Raw genomic sequence first — 19,200 nt, 5'->3', positions numbered from 1 at the left:
AGAATTTTCACGCCTTCCTAAAACTCTCAGAACCTTGGCCTCTGAGACATCACAGGTTTGAACCTTCCTATCTCCCTGCTCCACTCAGATTTCTTTGCAGGCTCTTCTTTTACTGGCCCTTGGCATTCTAAAGTCTAGCCCACCACTCTTCTCATCCTATACTTTCTCACGTGGGTGGTATTTGACACTTCACAAATTTTCATCCCCAGCCCAGTTCTCTCTTCTGAACCACCGACCTGTAAATATAACTGCCTTCTTTACATGCCACTTTGCTCTACAAAAATCAACCAAATCAGAATCATGATCTCTTCCTCAACTCTCACCAAATCAACTCCAGTTTCTTTTTATTTCTCTTGGAGTCACTCTTTACATCTTCCTTTACTGTCTTCCATTACCAACCCACTACCAAATGTAGATGAGCTTGTCTATGGATTATTTTTCCATTCCATCCATTTCTGTACTACCACTTCTTTTCAAGCTACTTCCTCTCTCTCTTGGATTTTTGGTCATATGCTTAATGTATCTGGTTCCTTTTTCCCCTGCCCCATAGATTCTCCACTTTTCAGCCAGAGAAATCATTGTAAAGCACAAATATAATCACTTCAATGGCTGCCCATTGAGCATAGGATAAAAACCAACATCCTTAACGTGGCCAACCAGATGTGAGTGGCCTCTCCCCTCCACAGGTGTCCATCCAGCCTCATCTGGACCACTTACCCATCTCCTTCTGTGCTCAATCACTCAGGCCTTCTTCCGGTTCCTCAAACACACTCTTTTTCCTTTCCCCTCCAGGGCCTCTATGTTCTCTCTGTTCCTGCACCTGGCATGCTGCTATCTCCCTTGTGTGACTTTCCTTTTGTTTTATTGGGACTGGTTCATTCCCGCCCACCCTTCAGATCTCGGGTCACCCATCTCTCCCTCTGGAAAAGTTTCCTCAGACCTTGGTTGAGTCATATTCCCTACTCTACCCTCTTACTGTCCTGTTGTAAGAAATAGATATCATAGTTGTCATTTTACATCGTTTGTGAGATTATTTTATTGATGTTGACTGCTCTCACTAGGTAATAGACTCTGTGGAGGGAAAGGACCCTGTCTGTTCTGTTTATTCACTTTATTTGTACCCCTAACACCTACCAGGGTACCTGGCATGTAATCAGTTCTTAATGCATATTTGTGGAATGAATGAGTGAATGAAGGAAGTGAAGGGCTTTCCTCAGGTGGCTGATGACCCAGATGTTTGCTCGCTTCTGACATGGTAACAGGAGTTGGTGTTGGAGTCGAGGTGTTTGGGTATTGCTACAGTTTGAATGTTTCTGTCCCCTTAGAATCCTTACCCCCAGGTGGGGCTTCAGGGAGGTGATTAGGTCGTAAGGACAGAGCCCTAGTGAGTGAGGTTAATGACTCTGTAAAAGAGGCAGAGCTAGCTCCCTTCCCCCCTTCCACTAAGTGAGGGCACAGCAAGAAGGTGCCAACTATGAGCCAGAAATTGGGCCCTTTCCAGACACCGAATCTGCTGGCACCTTGATACTGGCCTTCCTAGCCTCCAGATCTGTGAGAAATAAGTTTCTGTTATTTATAAGCTACCCAGTTTATGGTTTTTTTGTTATAGCAGCCCAAATGGACTAAGACAGGTAGGAATTGTCCCCTGAATAACCAGACTCCAAAAAGTGACAAACTGTGCTTTATATTATTATTGATACCTAAAGGTGAGATTGGTTTTCTTTTTAAAATTTTCCACTTAGGTATATTTGATGATTTTCCTATAACAAAAATGTATTCCTTTAGTAATAGGAAATTCCAAGTTCTAAAAAACAGAAGTGATGTAATATTTTCAAATTAATAAGTAACTTAAACCTAAACTTTAAACGTTGAAATTTTCACACATCTAAATATTTCTAAGGAAGTTGTGTTTAAATAATTTGGAATGAAAATATCCTTGAAACGTACAGATGGCCAACAAACACATGAAAAGATGCTCAATATCACTAATTATTAGAGAAATGCAGATCAAAACTACAATGAGGTATCACCTCACACCAGTCAGAATGGGCATCATCAAAAAATCTACAAACAATAATGCTGGAGAGGGTGTGGAGAAAAGGGAAACCTCTTACACTGTTGGTGAGAATATAAATTGATACAGCTACTATGGAGAACAGTATGGAGGTTCCTTAAGAAGCTAAAAATAGAATTACCATATGACCCAGCAATCCCACTACTGGGCATATACCCTGAGAAAACCGTAATTCAAAGAGTCATGTACCACAATGTTCATTGCAGCTCTATTTAAAATAGCCAGGACATGGAAGCAACCTAAGTGTCCATCAACAGATGAATGGATAAAGAAGATATGGCACATATAGACAATGGAATATTACTCAGCCATAAAAAGGAATGAAATTGGGTCATCTGTAGAGACATGGATGGACCTAGAGACTGTCATACAGAGTGAAGTAAGTCAGAAAGGGAAAAACAAATATCATATATTAACGCATATACGTGGAATCTAGAAAAATGGTATAGATGATCTTATTTGCAAAGCAGAAATAGAAACAGACATAGAGAACAAACGTTTGGATACCAAGGGGGAGGGGGGTGGTGGGATGAATTGGGAGATTGAGATTGACATATATGCACTACTATATATGTATAAAATAGATAATTAATGAGAACCTACTGTACAGCACAGGAAACTCTACTCGGTGCTCTGTGGTGACCTAAATGGGAAGGAAATCGAAAAAAGAGGGGATGTATGTATACGTATGGCTGATTCACTTTGCTGTACAGCAGACACTGACACAGCAGTGTAAAGCAACTCTACGCCAATAAAAAATAAATAAATAAAATCTATAACCCCACATATATATCATTAAAAGTTGCCAGCAATGCAAAGTATAAGAATTTGCAACTGCAATGAAAATATTTTGTAAGATATGTAAACTGGAGGCTCCACTACGTTGCTCAAAAGTTATTTGGTTAGAGGGTAAATACACCTTGTACATCATAACGGAAGTCTTAAAGGTAGAGGTGGAGATTAACACTTCAGGCTGTCTACAGCATATTAATGAAATTCAGTATATTTTCTAAAAAAGAAACGAAAATATCCTTGGAATAAGGTTTATATAGATATAGTGAGAAGATGGTCTTTTGCAAAGGAATAAAATACTGTTTGTTTTTAGAATATTTCAGTTATAATTTATTAGGGGCTATGATAACTTTAAACAGATTATGCTAACACTGCCTGAATTGCATCATTTTGTTTCAAACCTGATATTTCAAAATTTAGGTTACTCATGGGGTAAAAGAGAGTTTTTATTTTGTAAAATGTAAACCAAAATCCCTTAGTAATTATGACATTAAAACATTATATATAATAGTATTAGAGTTATTTAATATAATTACATTTACACAGTTCTTGTGTTCAAACTGTACTTTATTTTGGATGAAAAACAATAGTCTACTAAGTTAAAACTTATGTATACTTAAGTTAAAGTAAGAAAGGCAATAGAGTGCCTGGGTAGCTCAGCTGGGAGAGCATCAGACTTTTAATCTGAGGGCCCAGGGTTCAAGTCCCTGTCCAGGTGCCAAGAATAAATAAGTAAATGGAATAAAATTTATTTTAAAAAAAAGAAAGAAAAATGAACTCAGTTGTCTTTTAAACTGAAAATTATGAAATGACTGCTTCAGATCAATGCTGTTTACCAGACAGAGGTTAAAACTGTATGTACAGAGAACCAAGAAATAGACCCACACATGCATGGTCATTAAATGGATGACAAAGTTGACACTGCAGTACGGTGGGGAAATGATAGACTTTTCAGTAAGTGGTGCTGGGTCAATTGGATACTCATATAAAAAAAAAAAAAGAATCTTGATTTCTAGCTCATAACATATGCAAAAATCAATGCCAAATGCATTATAGATTTTAAAGTTAAAGTAAAAAACCCAGAACATTTCCAAACAAAAACACAGAGAAGTGTCTTCTTAACTTTGGGAAAGGTAAACAGACACAGAAAGCATTAACCCTAAAGTTTAGAAAGTAATATATTGGGCAACATTAAAATTGACAACGTGTCTTCATAAAGATCATGTTGAAGAGAATACAAAAACAAGTCAGAGTGGAAGAAGATAGAGTTGAAGAAGATATTTTAATTCCTATATTTGTCAAAGGGCTTGTAGTTGGAATATATAGATACTCCTAGAATCAATAAGAAGATGATAGGCAATCCAAGACTTCAGCTTTCAACCAAGATGGAGTGAAAGAGAATAGATTTGCCCACCTTACTGAAACAACTTTTTTTAAAAGGACAAAATATATGAAACACCCAAGGTAAAACAAACAAGGAGAGCACTGCTTGTTTACTGCCTTACTTTCTGGGTCACAGCACAGCGTGCTTGCAGTCCTCTCTGAATTGAGGAGATGGATCTGGGAATTCAGGGAGGCTAATGCAGTTAGAGATTGCAGGACACTAGACCAGACAGGAAAGAGCTACACTGAGCGAGAGCTCTGGCCATCCCCACTCAGGTGGTCCCCTCCTGTCTTCAGCTGAATCAGCAGATGAAGGTGAAGAAACTTCCTGACACTAGGACAAGAGTCACTGGAAAGAACTACAGGGAAAAATCACCAGGGAAGGGACTTCCCTGGTGGTGCAGTGGATAAGACTCCATACTCCCAAATGCAGCAGGCCCAGGTTTGATCCCTGGTCAGGGAACTAGATCCCACATGCGTGCTGCAACTAAGAAGCCCGCTGGCCTCAACTAAGGAGTCCATGTGCTGCAACTAAGACCTGGTGTAACCAAATAAATAAATATATATTTTTAAACTTATTAAAAAAAAAACTAAAAAAAAAAAAAAATCACCAGGGAATCATTCAGGGTGGAAATAGCTCCTGTTCTTTCAGCCAGAGCAAAAAACATCATAATTCACAAAGCACTGTAGGATTTTGTCTTAGTAGTGGGCAAAATTAAAAATTAGCCCTAGACTAAATGCTGCTGTGACTCTGCCTAAGAAAACTTAATAACAAGATCCCATAGGTTCAAACTGCTCCCAAGAAACTTAACTATGTCCTAAATCAGAGCTCAGTATATTCATAGGAAAAAAAAAATGTCTAACACCAACTCATTTTCTATAATTCTACCCACAGTTTTCTCAATTTCCAACTTGTACCAGTATTTAATACTCTTTTAATCTGCTAAAAATATTAACTGACTGCTCTCCTAAATCTGAAGATTATCTAGTTTTAGTATAAATATATATCACATATTTTGTAAAATTTGACAAAACCTAATTAGCATGCCTTGTTTTAAGTCCATGCTTCTTCCACTGTTTATAAAATCTGATTTAATAATCAAAAATTCTTGATTTGACATTGATCAAAAATTACAAAGAGGCAGGTAAGTATGACTCACAATGAGGAGAAAAATCAATGGAAGCCAACCCAGAAATGATATAGATGGTAAAATTATTTGGCAAACAGAATAGTTGTTATAGCTATATCTCATATGTTCAATAAGCTAGAGGAATGACTTAACATGTTAAGTAGAGACATGGAAGATATTATAAAGACCTAAATCAAACTTCTAGAGATGAAAATTATAATGACTGACATGAAAAATGTACTACGTGCAATTAATGGCAGATTAGACATCACAGAAGAAAAGTTTAGTGAATTTAAACACATAAAAATATGAAACAGAGAGAGGGAAAAAAAAGATTGAAAAAATGCACAGAGCATCAGTGAAAATGGGACCAGTTCTAATGGCTTATAGGCATGTAATTGGAGTCTCCAAAGTGGGGAGCACAGAAAAATATTTGAAAAGATAATGGCCAAAAAATATTCAAATTTGTTGCAACTGTAAATCCATAGATTCAAGACACAGTATCGCTCAGAGAAATTTAAAAAGACCTAAGTAAGATATACTGAGTTCATGAGTGGGAACACAATATTATTAAGTTATCAGTTTTCTCCCAGAATGATCTGTAAATTTAACACAATACCAATCAATACCTCAGCAAGCTGGGTTTTTTTTTCTTTGCAAAATTGATAAGCTGATTCTAAAATTCATATGGAAATGCAAAGTACCTAGAATAGCTAAAACAACTTTGAAAAAGAACAAAGTTAGAGAACTTATACTACTTGACTTCAAGACATATAAACCCACTGTAATAAAGACAGTGTAGTATTGGCATCAAGAGAGACAAATTTTAAAAAACTAAAAATAGAGTTACCATATGATCCAGTAATCCCACCACTGGGCATATATCCAGAAAAGACGAAAACTCTAATTTGAAAAGATATGCACCCCAGTATTCATAGCAGCACTATTTACAATGGCCAAGACATGGAAGCAACCTAAATGTCCATTGACAGATGAATGGATAAAGAAGATGTGATATACACACACACACACACACACACACACACACACACACACACACACACACACACACACACACAATGGAATATTACTCAGCCATAAAAAGGAATGAAATATTGCCCCTTGCAGCAACATGGATGCAACTAGAGATTATCATACTAAGTGAAGTGAGTCAGACAGAGAAAGACAAATATCATATGATATCACTTACATGTGGAATCTAAAAAAATGAAATGAACTTATTTACAAAACAGAAAAACAAACTCAGAGACACAGAACACAAATTTATGGTTACCAAAGGGGAAGAAGGAGAAAGGGATAAATTAGGAGTTTGGGACTAGCAGATACAAACTACTATATATAAAACAGATAAACAAGGTCCTACTGTATAGCACAGGGAGCTATATTCAATATCTTATAATAAATTATAATGGAAAAGGAAAAAAAGTAGACAAATGGATTAATGGAACAGAATAGAGAGTCCAGAAATAGACTCACACATATATCGTCAATTGATTTTTGACAAAGGTGCCCAGGCAATTCAAAGAAGAAAGGATAGACTTTTCAATAATTGATGCTGAAGCAATTGGATATCAAAATGCAAAAACAACAACAATAAATTCAGTCCATACCTTTGGCACATGCACAAGGGTACTCACAATAGATTATAAATAGAAAAGTAAAACCTGATAAAAAGAAAACTTCTGGAAGAAAGCATAGGAGAAAATCTGCGTGACTGAGTTATGCAAAGATCTCTTAAATATGATGCTCAAAACATGATCCATGAAAGAAAAAAATGATAAATTGGACTTTTATCAAAATTAAGAATCTCTGCTCTTTGAAAGACATCATTGAGAGAATGAAAAGACAAGCCACAAAATGAGGGAGAAAATATTTGCAAATCACATATTTGATAAAGGATTTGTCTCCAGAATAAATAAAGCACTATCAAAATTTAATAATAAGGGCTTCCCTGGTGGCACAGTGGTTAAGAATCTGCCTGTCAAAGCAGGGGACACGGGTTCGAGCCATGGTGCAGGAAGATCCCACATGCCGTGGAGCAACTAAGCCCATGTGCCACAACTACTGAGCCTGCACTCTAGAGCCCGCGAGCCACAACTACTGAGCTCACATGCCACAACTACTGAAGCCGGTGCGCCTAGAGCCCATGCTCCGCAAGAAGAGAAACCACCGCAATGAGAAGCCTGCGCACCGCAACGAAGAATAGCTCCTGCTCGCCGCAACTAGAGAAAGCCTACGTGCAGCAATGAAGACCCAACGCAGCCAAAAATAAATAAATTTTTAAAAATCTATTAAAAAAAGTTAATTCTTTAAAAAAAACTTAATAATAAGAAAACAAACAACCTAATTAAAACATGGGCAGAAGATTTTTATGCACACAACTGAAAAAGACATACAGATGGCAAATAAGCCATAGCAAAACATGTATGTGCTCAAAATCGTTAGTCATTAGGGAAACACAGATTAAAATCACAATGAGATACCACCACACACCTATTAGAATGCATAAAATTGAAAAGGTTGATTATGCCAAGAGTTAGAAGATTGAGCAGCTGAAACTCTCATACACCGCTTGTGAGAATGTATGATGGAAGACGTATTGGCAGCTTCTTGTAAAGTTAAACATACACATAACATATAACCCAGACATTCCACTCCTAAATACCTGGGATAAATGAAATCATATGTTCACTCAAAGACTTGTGCGCAAATGTTCTTAACCCCTTTATTTTAAATAGCCCCAAACTGGAAACAACTCAAATGCCCATCAACAGGTTAATGGATAAACAAAGGGTAGTATATCCATACAACGGGTTACTACTTAGCAATAAAAAGAAATGAACTAGTAATCCGTGTACTGACATGGATGAATCTCAAAATAATTATTTTGAGTGAAAGAAGCCAGACAAAAATGTACTATGTGATTCCATTTATATAAAATTCTAGAAATAGAAACAATTGATTATGATATCCTTGATCCAGCCAATGATGGATCAGTGGTTGTCTGGGGCTGGGAGGGCTTGATGGTGGTGATGGTTTCATGATATGTCCACATACCTCAGTTTATCAAACTGTGCACTTTAAATGTGTATACTTTATTGCATGTCAATCATACCTCAATAAAGTTGCTTTAAAAATAAAACAAAACAAGATGGCCAACCCAGTAGGAAAAAAAGGACCAAAGACTTTAAACTTAGGCAAAACTAATCTATGGAAGTCAGGAGATAGTGTGTGTTTGGGGGTGGTGGGGCAGACAGAGGGGAGGTGGGAAGTAGGACGATGATGCTGATTTCTCGATTTGGGTGCTGGCTACGAGGGTGTGTTTACTTTGGAAATTCATCCAGCTGAACACTTACGATTTGTGCACATTTGTGTATTTGTGTTATGCTTCAATTTTTTAAAAAATCTTGTTATAAAAAGCAATTTTATATACATCTGTGTTCATGGTGCAGAACTTTGTGACATTTTGCAGCTCTGTTTCAGGGTAAAGTCCCTGCAGCTCTTATTCTAGGAGATGAATCCTCTCACTGTGCTTTTCCAGGTGGTAGAAAAATTTCCTCAGAAGTTTCTCAGAAAGCTGTTTATTATTTTTATAAGTGAGGGATGTGCCGATTTTAGCTTCAAAGAAATCAGCAACCTCTTCCAGACAGGAAATTGCTGGGGAAATGAAATTAGATTGTTGAGAATGTTAGTGCAGTTAGATTCCAGTGGGGTGGTGCCTTGGAGTGCTAGCCAATTTGCCTGTTCAGCTCATGTGCTGCTTCTCTGAGAACTGCTTCCCTTCCCAAGCCCACCAGGGTGGATTCTTTGGTCATGGTTGCACTCTCTGATGCTCTTGCCTCCGTTGACAGCTGACAGTACCACTTGATGAATGGGAAAACAATTGATAAGCCAATCAGATTCTCTCTTGAAGAATTTGGATTTGAGACAGACTTTAATTAGTTAGTGATGGGCCCTGGAGCTGGGAGGTCTTGTAGCTCTCCAGGAAGGAGAAATGAGATGTCTGCTGAGGGAGAGATTAAATCTCATGAAGTACCAGAAAGGCAGAGACAATCCTGGTTTCAGCTCCTCAAGGGGCCACCCTGGAGTTCTTGCCCTTGGAATCCATGAGATTCCATGCGTTAAATTAAAACTTTGCTTTTTATTTAATGTAACCTGAGTGGTTTCTCTTCCTTGCATCCAAACGATTCCTGTCTAAGACAATCAGCAAGTAATCTAAGTAAGTAAAAATCTGGGTTATGGTGGTGGAAGGGAAGAGTCCTATCACGTAGACTCTCACATTTGCAATGAAACTTCAAAGTTGTCCAGGCTTCTCCCCCATATCAGGAATTCCTTCTATGAGAGAACCATTCTGTCTCTGCTTGACCACTGCAAGTCTTTTTTTCCCTCCCTCCCTTCCTCCAGCAAATGTCTGTTGAGTGTCCACTCTTAGCCAGGCACTGGGTGCTTGGGATTAAGCAAGCCAGACCAAAAAAAAAAAAAAAGAAAGAAAGAAAAGACAAAATCCTCTGTCTTCATGGAGCTTACATTCCAGTGAGGAGAAACAGACGATAAAAATTTTACATAGTATTTTAGAAGGTGATAAGTCCTATGAGAAAAAGAAAGCAAGTAGGTCCATTGTGCACATATACCACATCTTTGATACCTTGGAACAACCTATAATGGAAGAGAATCTGAGAAAGATACACATAGATATAGATAGAAAGATAGATATGTAACTGAATCACTTTGCTGTATACCTGAAACTGAAACAGCATTGTAGATCAACTGTACTTCAATTAAAAATTAGTCAATTAGGGCTTCCCTGGTGGCGCAGTGGTTGAGAGTCCGCCTGCCGATGCAGGGGACGCGGGTTCGTGCCCCGGTCTGGGAAGATCCCACGTGCCGCGGAGCGGCTGGGCCCGTGAGCCGTGGCCGCTGAGCCTGCGCGTCTGGAGCCTGTGCTCCGCGACGGGAGAGGCCACAGCAGTGAGAGGCCCGCGTACCACAAAAAAAAAAAAAAAAAAATTAGTCAATTAAAATTTTTTTTTGGTGGGGGGGGGCCGTGCAGCATGTGGGATCTTAGTTCCCTGCCCAGGGATGGAACCCATGCCCCCTGCAGTGGAAGCACAGGAGTCTTAACCACTGGACCGCCAGGGAAGTCCCTAATTAATTATTTTTAAAAAAAAGAAAGGAAGAAAGAGAGTAGGGCAAGAGCCATGGAGAGTGACAGCAGTGGTGAGGTATGCAACTTAAAACTGAGGGGGTCTCACTGGGAACATGTCATGTGCAGAGACTTCAGGAAGTGACGAAATTTGGGGAACAAGGAATCAGAATGAGCTGGAGGACAGCTGTCGGAGATGAGATGGGGGCACAACATGGGACAGGTCACATGGAGACTTATAGCCTTATTTTGGCCCTTGCTCTGAGTGAATCGGGGAGCCCTTGCTGGGTTCTGAGCAGAGAGAAATACTCTGACTTATGTGTTAACACAAGTGACTTCTGCTCTGAGAACAGATTACGGGAGGGCAAGGATCGATTCAGGGACATTGTGATTACTCCTAAGGCCACCAGTACCATTGAGTCAAAATCTCCGTTCTTACCAGTTTTACCCACTCTTCTAAACTCTGAAGCATTTGAAATTTTGATTACGTTTCTTTTTAACAAATGCTTTACATGGGGCTTCCCTGGTGGCGCAGTGGTTAAGAATCTGCCTGTCAATGCAGGGGACACGGGTTCAAGCCCTGGTCCGGGAAGATCCCACATGCCGCGGAGCAACTAAGCCCGTGCGCCACAACTACTGAACCCGCGCACCACAACTACTGTAGCCCACACGCCTAGAGCCCGTGCTCTGCAACAAGAGGAGCCACCGCAATGAGAAGCCCGCGCACCGCAACGAAGAGTAGCCCCCGCTCGCTGCAACTAGAGAAAGCCCACGCGCAGCAACGAAAACCCAGCACAGCCAAAAATAAAAACAAACAAATAAACAAATAAATTTATTTTAAAAAGTATGCTTTACGTGATTATAAAACTAACCATAGATATCCCTGGCAGGATAATTGGGAAACACACAAAAAAGAATCACCCATTACACTATCTCCAAAGGGAACCACGTTTTCAGTTTTTTGTTGTTTTTTTTTTTAGAAGATGTTGGGTGTAAGAGTTTATTAATTAATTAATTTATTTTTGCTGTGTCGGGTCTTCATTTCTGTGCGAGGGCTTTCTCTAGTTGTGGCAAGCGGGGGCCACTCTTCACCGCGGTGCGCGGGCCTCTCACTATCACGGCCTCTCTTGTTGCGGAGCACAGGCTCCAGACGCACAGGCTCAGTAGTTGTGGCTCACGGGCCTAGTTGCTCCACGGCATGTGGGATCCTCCCAGACCAGGGCTCGAACCCGTGTCCCCTGCATTAGCAGGCAGATTCTCAACTGCTGCACCACCAGGGAAGCACCGTTTTCAGTTTTATATAGCATTCTAATCTTTTTCCTATGCATGCGTTTACATAATTTTAATATTCTTCTCCAGCAATTCTTCAGCTATTTGAAGGAAGACACTCATATTTTCTCCCCTAAGTATTTCATCTCTAGGTCAGGGTATCTTACTGTGCGGTTCACGGATATATTCCAAGGTTCTAGGAATCTCTTGAAAGTCTAAACAAAATTTGCGTGTATTTTTGTATAGAGTAAAACATGTTTCTCCAACTTTTCAAAGGGGCTTATGACATCAAAGAAAGTTAAGAAAGTGATACAAAACGTTTTGGGTATTTTCCCGCCACAGAATGACCTACTTAGTCATCCCCATCTCAATCATAGGGGACGGTTTTTTTTTTTTTTTTTTGGCCGCGCCCCGGGGTTTGGGGGTTCTCAATTCCCCGACCAGGAATCAAACCCAGGCCCTGGCAGGGAAAGCATGGAGTCCTAACCACTGGACCGCCAGGGAATTCCCCATAGGGGTGGGTTTCTTGCAGCCATGTTTGTCTAATGTACTCCATGCACTTGGCCACAGTTGATAGGGATGGGGTAGGCATCCCATGCTAACCCAAGTCCTTTTGGGAACTTGGAGCTGGAATCGAGAGAAAGCCAGTTTCTGGCAAGTGGATTAGGGATTAGAGAAAGCTGTCTCATACAGACAAAGACGAATGAAACAGACGGGAGGAGAAGAGAGCCAATACTGCCAGCCTTCCAGTGACATTCCGTTTCCTGGCTCTAGCCCTTCCTAAAGCTCAGCTGTATTCTAGCCCTGGATTCTCTGAGGCACTCCTGTTTCCAGGGGTGATGTTCAAAATATTTAAAGCCAGTACTCTATGGGAACCAATGAATCAGAGCAGATGCCAGAGATAAAAAACTAGTTCAGCCATACCTATGTATCTGATCTGAGTGGCAGCCCTGTCTATATCGTTAGGATTCATGACCCCCTCTTGCCTAAGCCTGCTGAGTTTTCTGTGGAACCAAGAGTTTCAACAGAGAGCCACTGCTCAGGCTAAACAGTTGGCCCAACAATTTTCTGTGCCATGGAGAGCGCAGACCTCTGCACCCGGTTCTGCTTCCCCAGAATTGTCTGTGGTTGTTAATGATCCCCTTGTAGAACGACGGTCACAACAGAGTAGTCAGCTGTTGCCTGACCAGTTGAAGGTGCGCCTACAGAGATTATTGCCTTGCGTGATTTGGACGCAATCCTATTAATGCAGCCCACAAGAGGATTAGCTTTTAGAGCAGCTAAGTCACATCACACTGAACTTATGATCAACAAAAACAGCCCGGTCTTTTCACATAAAACAGTCAAGGCATTTTTTCCATCATCTATATTTATGAGATGGTATTTGGAATTCAAACTCACGGCTGTTAAATCTCATTTTGTTGCTCTTGAACCAGGCTTCCAAAACACTCAAGAGCTTTTAAAAGTCTTCATATTCGCCATCTCTCCTAGCTTCAGGTCATCCACAGATGTGAAGACTTTGCTCTCTTGTACCCTAGCATGATTAGGCTTGTCTGAAACTCAATCTGGGGGCATACTCAGTCAGTGACTGGGGTCTCAATTGGGTATCAGATGTTGCACAATATCTATAAGGCTGGACTGTGGTCAGACAGCTGAGCTGGCCACAGATATTTTTGTAAAAGGTACCGAGATGGGGGTGTCAGAAATCTGTAGCCCGGGACAAACCTGAATTTCAAACCAAATGGAATAACTAGAACTGGGGGCAACTACAGATACAAATTTCAGTAAGAGAGAAAGGAAGTTGGGAGAATCCGGTCATCCTGATAGAGGACTCAGCCTAGAAGTACTCTTGTCTACATGAGTGAATGACCTTGGTTGCCTCATTGGCCTCACCTGGTCACCGGGGAGCAACCTTCTCCCTCACCTCCACCTTCTTCCAAACTGCTTGATAAAAATGCTGATCCAGACAGCACCAAAGACAAAGCCACTAAAGACCTTGGTATTGCTCGATCTATAGATCTACGAACAGCCGAGCTCGGGAAGCATGAGAGAAAAGGAGATGCCGAATCTAAATAGCAATTAGAATCCAAGGCGCAAGGCTGGAAAGTGCCCACGGAGACGCTGACAGTGTTTTGTTGCCATTGGGATGCTTGTGAATGTCAGGCCTTTCACCTCAGACTTCCAAACCCCCTGATGTAAAAAGTGTGATTTCCAGAACCCAATGTCTACCTACGTTCATTGTCAAAATTATTTTGCACAAATTATAGCTAATGGTTTAGCCATATGTTTTATTGTGGTTCTCTTTTCTTTCTTTTTTTTATGAGAATGTTAAGTCCAGAGATTTCCTCAGTGAAAAATGATGATATATTTATCTGGAAACAGTTACATCTTTGAATTCCTGGATAAGGGATTAATGATCTTCAGATTGTTAATTGCATGACAAAAAGTTGGCAATGAGCAAAGGCTGAAACAAAAACCATAGTTACTATCTTATTATAATTGTGAGCCATTCTGAGTCAATAAAAACAAAGTTAGGATGTTTAAAATCTGTACACTGCTTGGCAATTTCCAAAAATGGTACTGCTTTCTAGTCAATGTTTTATCCTCTTATTTCATACCTTAAGAATTTTCATGCAATTATTGTACAAGCATATGCAGTTTTGTAGCGGAGTATGAAACTATTATAACCTGTGCATACTTTCGCAGGATTTCTTTTACACATTTTTTCATGGTCATTTAAGGTCATATAAATGTAAGCACTAATATATTCCGACAAAGAGCCTTCTTTTTTCCCTTTTATCCCTGCACTTAGATACCTAAATATAAAATTTCAGTAAATTGATAGAAACACATACATTAACAACAGTATAGAAAGGTAGAGAACATTCAACGAAGACCCTTAGTCCACTTCCACCGTTGCAGAAGTAGGAGCTCTGAGGCCTAGTTGAGACGGTCATCATCGCAAAGAGCTCCATGGCCTACTGTCCATACTGAAAGCACAATCATGATGAGGTGAGACGTGGCTCCCAGATACCCCTTCAGCAGCCCCTGTTCCATAGAGCCACCAGGGGGCCTTTTCTCTCTACAGTGGGATAAAGTAGTTTTTTTTTTCCCCCAGAGCTCCATGTGTAGTAACCCAGGCTTCAAGGTATCAGTGGGTTGGCTTAGAGGAATATACCTCTAGGAGACTCCAGTTTAAGAACAGGCATTTCCTTCTAGGAAACACGATTTAGTCAATATGAAGTTTTTTGGCATCTCTGCCATCCAGAAGCTTATAGTCCAGTAGGGTTAATCTTCAAGTTGTCTAAACTTTAGAGGGTATAAATAGTGGCCAGGTGTTGGGAGGGGGTCCACCTATTCCTTGAATGATTTGTCTAGGCAGCATCCACCGCTCTAGTTGCTTTTGTGTAGAGATTGCCACTAAGATGTCCTTCATTTCTAAAGGGTCTGCATGGTCCTTTTAGGTCCTGTAAATTTCTCGAATACTCCCATGCTGTGCGTGGGAGGCCCAGGAGTTATTCGGCTTCCTTCTTGCCAACCCGAGATTAAGAGTATTTGTGATGTTCCGGTGCTTCTCTGCTCAGACCCATCTTCAGAGAGCTCCTCTGGGGTCTTACGTCTCCCTGGAGCTCTGTGCAGTCAACATCAGGCAGATGCCTGTTCAGACCCCACACCTCTCAGGGATCTCGCTCCCTCCCCAGGCTTCTGCCCTAAAACGGGTGGAGAAACACGCTGTGCGGCTCCACTGATGTCTCTTGGCTCAGCACGGCTCCTTCCTACTCCTCTCTCCACCCTGCCCCAAGGGGGGACCCTTTGTTAGTCTTTCCTCACTTTGATCTCATTTTTAAAATCACTCTGGAAATTTCATCAGTGGGACACAAACCCAGAAATTTCTTTTTTCCCTGCTTCCTTCCCTATGGCCAGGTCTGACCGTGTCCTTAAATGAGTCAGGGAGAGGAAGGAAGTAGGAAGACCCAGGGAGAAAATAGTGGTTAATGTTTGAAAAATACAACTGTACAACAAGAAGGCCATGAACACCAGAGGCAGAATGACCAGGACAGGATTTTAGTGCTCTAAGAAGTATTCAAGGAAGGGAGAAATTAGTGTTAATTGCAGAGGCAGAGTAGGCTCCATGGAGGAGGTTGAATCTAAGCTGTGCTTTGCTGGGTGGTTATGTTTCGGGGCAGATAAGAGACCAGAATCTTACATTCCAGATGGAGAGAATAATTATCCTCAAGGCCCCGATATAGGAAGATGAGAACAGAGACCACTGATAAGGAAGGCTGGAAAGATTCTGAAGACCCTTGAATCCCAGGTAAGGAGAATAGTTTTAATATGTGGAACAGTATTTTCTAAAATGGGTTCAGTTAATGTAAATAAATAAGCATGTATTTCTACCGTCAGATTAAATTAAACAACTCGTGAATTCTTGCACATGTTTCCTAAGTGCCTGGGATACGCCGGGCATTTTTTTTAAAAATAAATTTATTTATTTAATTTTATTTTTGGCTGCCTTGGGTCTTTGTTGCTGTGTGCGGGCTTTTCTCTAGTTGCGGCAAGCGGGGGCCACTCTTCGTTGCGGTGCGTGGGCTTCTCATTGGGCGGCTTCTCTTGTTGCAGAGCATGGGCTCTAGGCGTGCAGGCTTCAGTAGTTGTGGCACGTGGGCTCAGTAGTTGTGGCTCGCGGGCTCTAGAGCGCAGGCTCAGTAGTTGTGGTGCACAGGCTTAGTTGCTCCGCGGCATGTGGAATCTTCCCCGAGCAGGCCTTGAACCCGTGTCCCCTGCATTGGCAGGCAGATTCTTAACCACTGCATCACCAGGGAAGCCCACACTACGCTTTTTGTTGGAGGTGAGGACCACAGTAGTAAACAGCAGTGGGTCTTGTTCCAGTGAGGGAGGTAGTCATTAAACAAGACATTCCCAGTGATGAGCGCTCTGACGGGGGAAGTACAAGGGAAGAAGAAGTATAGACAGGAAACAGAACCTTGTTTCTGGTTTGGGCAATGGCTTTGTTGAGCAAAAGGAATTTTCAGCTGAGACTTGAAGGGTGAGTTGGGGTTCACCAGATGAAGAGGTGGAAGAGTGTGCCGAGCAGGGGGAATGGTGTACGCAAAGGTGGGGAGGAAAGATGGGGTAGAACATTTGAAGAACTGGAAAGATTTCCATATGGTTGGAGTGTAGCATTATCAAGGGTTTTCGGCCAGAGGTCTCCCTAAGGGACTAGACTACCTTATGGATGTTAGACCTTCTCTGATCCTCAGTTTAATCATCTATACCCTGAATTAAGTGTATCTGCCTCACCATTGTTAGGATAAAATGGTATGAAGTATATTAAGCTTCTTTAAAACAGGCACTCCATAAATGTTACTCCTTTTCCTGCCTCTGTCTCCAGAAGGAGAGTAACTTGTTCAAAGCCCCACACTGAGGGAGCAGTAGACTCAGTTCTCAGACTCAGGTTTCTGTGTCCAGGATTTATTTTTACATCATTTGCCTTTCAGGCATTAAAAAAGCACCAGACCATAGTGGGCAGTGATATGGAGACTTGTTCAAGTTCTGTTCTCTAAACTGATGAGAGGGACTTCCCTGGTGGTCCAGTGGTAAAGAATCCACCTTCCAATGCGGGGGACGTGGGTTTGATCCCTGGTAGGGGAACTAAGATCCCACATGCCATGGAGCAACTAAGCCCCCGTGCCACAACCGCTGAGCTCTCGTGTCTCAACCAGAGAGCCTGCGTGCCGCAAACTACAGAGCCCACGCTCTCTGGAGCCCAAGCGCAACAAGTAGAGAGAGAAAAACCTGCATGCCACAACTAGAGAGAAGCCTGCATGCCGCAGCTAAGACCTGACGCTGCAGCCAAAAAAAAAAAAAAATAAAAGAAAAAAATAAATTAAAAAATAAATAAATAAAAATAAAATGTTGAGAAGCCCTATGAACTCAGGGCCTTCATTTCTTCCTGGAGCTTTTCCTCTTCTGTCTCTAGAAATAACCTTGTTGTTAGATTAAGGAGATTCTGGCTAATCTCCTAGATTCAGCGGCTGCTTCCCACTAGCTATGTACTTTACGTTTGGTATTGTATATATGTCCATGCCTCTCTCACGCTTTGTCACAACTTACCCTTCCCCCTCCCCATATCCTCAAGTCCACTTTCTAGTAGGTCTGTGTCTTTATTCCTGTCTTACCCCTAGGTTCTTCATGACATTTTTTTCCCTTAAATTCCATATATATGTGTTAGCATAGGGTATTTGTCTTTCTCCTTCTGACTTACTTCACTCTGTATGACAGACTCTAGGTCTATCCACCTCATTACAAATAGCTCAATTTCATTTCTTTTTATGGCTGAGTATTATTCCATTGTATATATGTGCCACGTCTTCTTTATCCATTCATCCGATGATGGACACTTAGGTTGTCTCCGTCTCTGGGCTATTGTAAATAGAGCTGCAATGAACATTCTGGTACATGACTCTTTTTGAATTATGGTTTTCTCAGGGTATATGCCCAGTAGTGGGATTGCTGGGTCATGTGGTAGTTCTATTTGTAGTTTTTTAAGGAACCTCCATACTGTTCTCCACAATGGCTGTATCAATTTACATTCCCACCAACAGTGCAAGAGGGTTCCCTTTTCTCCACACCCTCTCCAGCATTTATTGTTTGTAGATTTTTTGATGATGGCCATTCTGACTGGTGTGAGATGATATCTCATTGTAGTTTTGATTTGCATTTCTCTAATGATTAATGATGTTGAGCATTCTTTCATGTGTTTGTTGGCAGACTGTATATCTTCTTTGGAGAAATGTCTATTTAGGTCTTCTGCCCATTTTTGGATTGGGTTGTTTGGTTTTTTGTTATTGAGCTGCATGAGCTGCTTATAAATTTTGGAGATTAATCCTTTGCAAGTTCCTTCATCTGCAAATATTTTCTCCCATTCTGAGGGTTGTCTTTTGGTCTTGTTTATGGTTTCCTTTGCTGTGCAAAAGCTTTGAAGTTTCATTAGGTCCCATTTGTTTATTTTTGTGTTTATTTCCATTTCCCTAGGAGGTGGGTCAAAAAGGATCTTGCTGTGATTTATGTCATAGAGTGTTCTGCCTATGTTTCCCTCTAAGAGTTTGATAGTTTCTGGCCTTACATTTAGGTCTTTAATCCATTTTGAGCTTATTTTTGTGTATGGTGTTAGGGAGTGTTCTAATCTCATACTTTTACAAGTACCTGTCCAGTTTTCCCAGCACCACTTATTGAAGAGGCTGTCCTTTCTCCACTGTACATTTCTGCCTCCTTTATCAAAGATAAGGTGACCATATGTGCGTGGGTTTATCTCTGGGCTTTCTATCCTGTTCCATTGATCTATCTTTCTGTTTTTGTGCCAGTACCATACTGTCTCGATTACTGTA

General features: G+C 40.9%; 1 non-coding gene across 1 annotated transcript; it reads left to right on the top strand.

Annotated features, from left to right (window-relative positions):
• Positions 1–3,511: 3,511 nt before the first annotated feature.
• On the top strand, positions 3,512–3,584 carry TRNAK-UUU (transfer RNA lysine (anticodon UUU)). The gene has a single exon. It is a non-coding gene; the product is annotated as a tRNA-Lys (tRNA).
• Positions 3,585–19,200: the final 15,616 nt, after the last annotated feature.

Source organism: Orcinus orca, chromosome 4 (assembly GCF_937001465.1).
Source record: "Orcinus orca chromosome 4, mOrcOrc1.1, whole genome shotgun sequence".
NCBI classification, from domain to species: domain Eukaryota; kingdom Metazoa; phylum Chordata; class Mammalia; order Artiodactyla; family Delphinidae; genus Orcinus; species Orcinus orca.
Note: the sequence above shows the minus strand (reverse complement) of the source record. Positions and strands in the feature narration are given on the sequence as shown.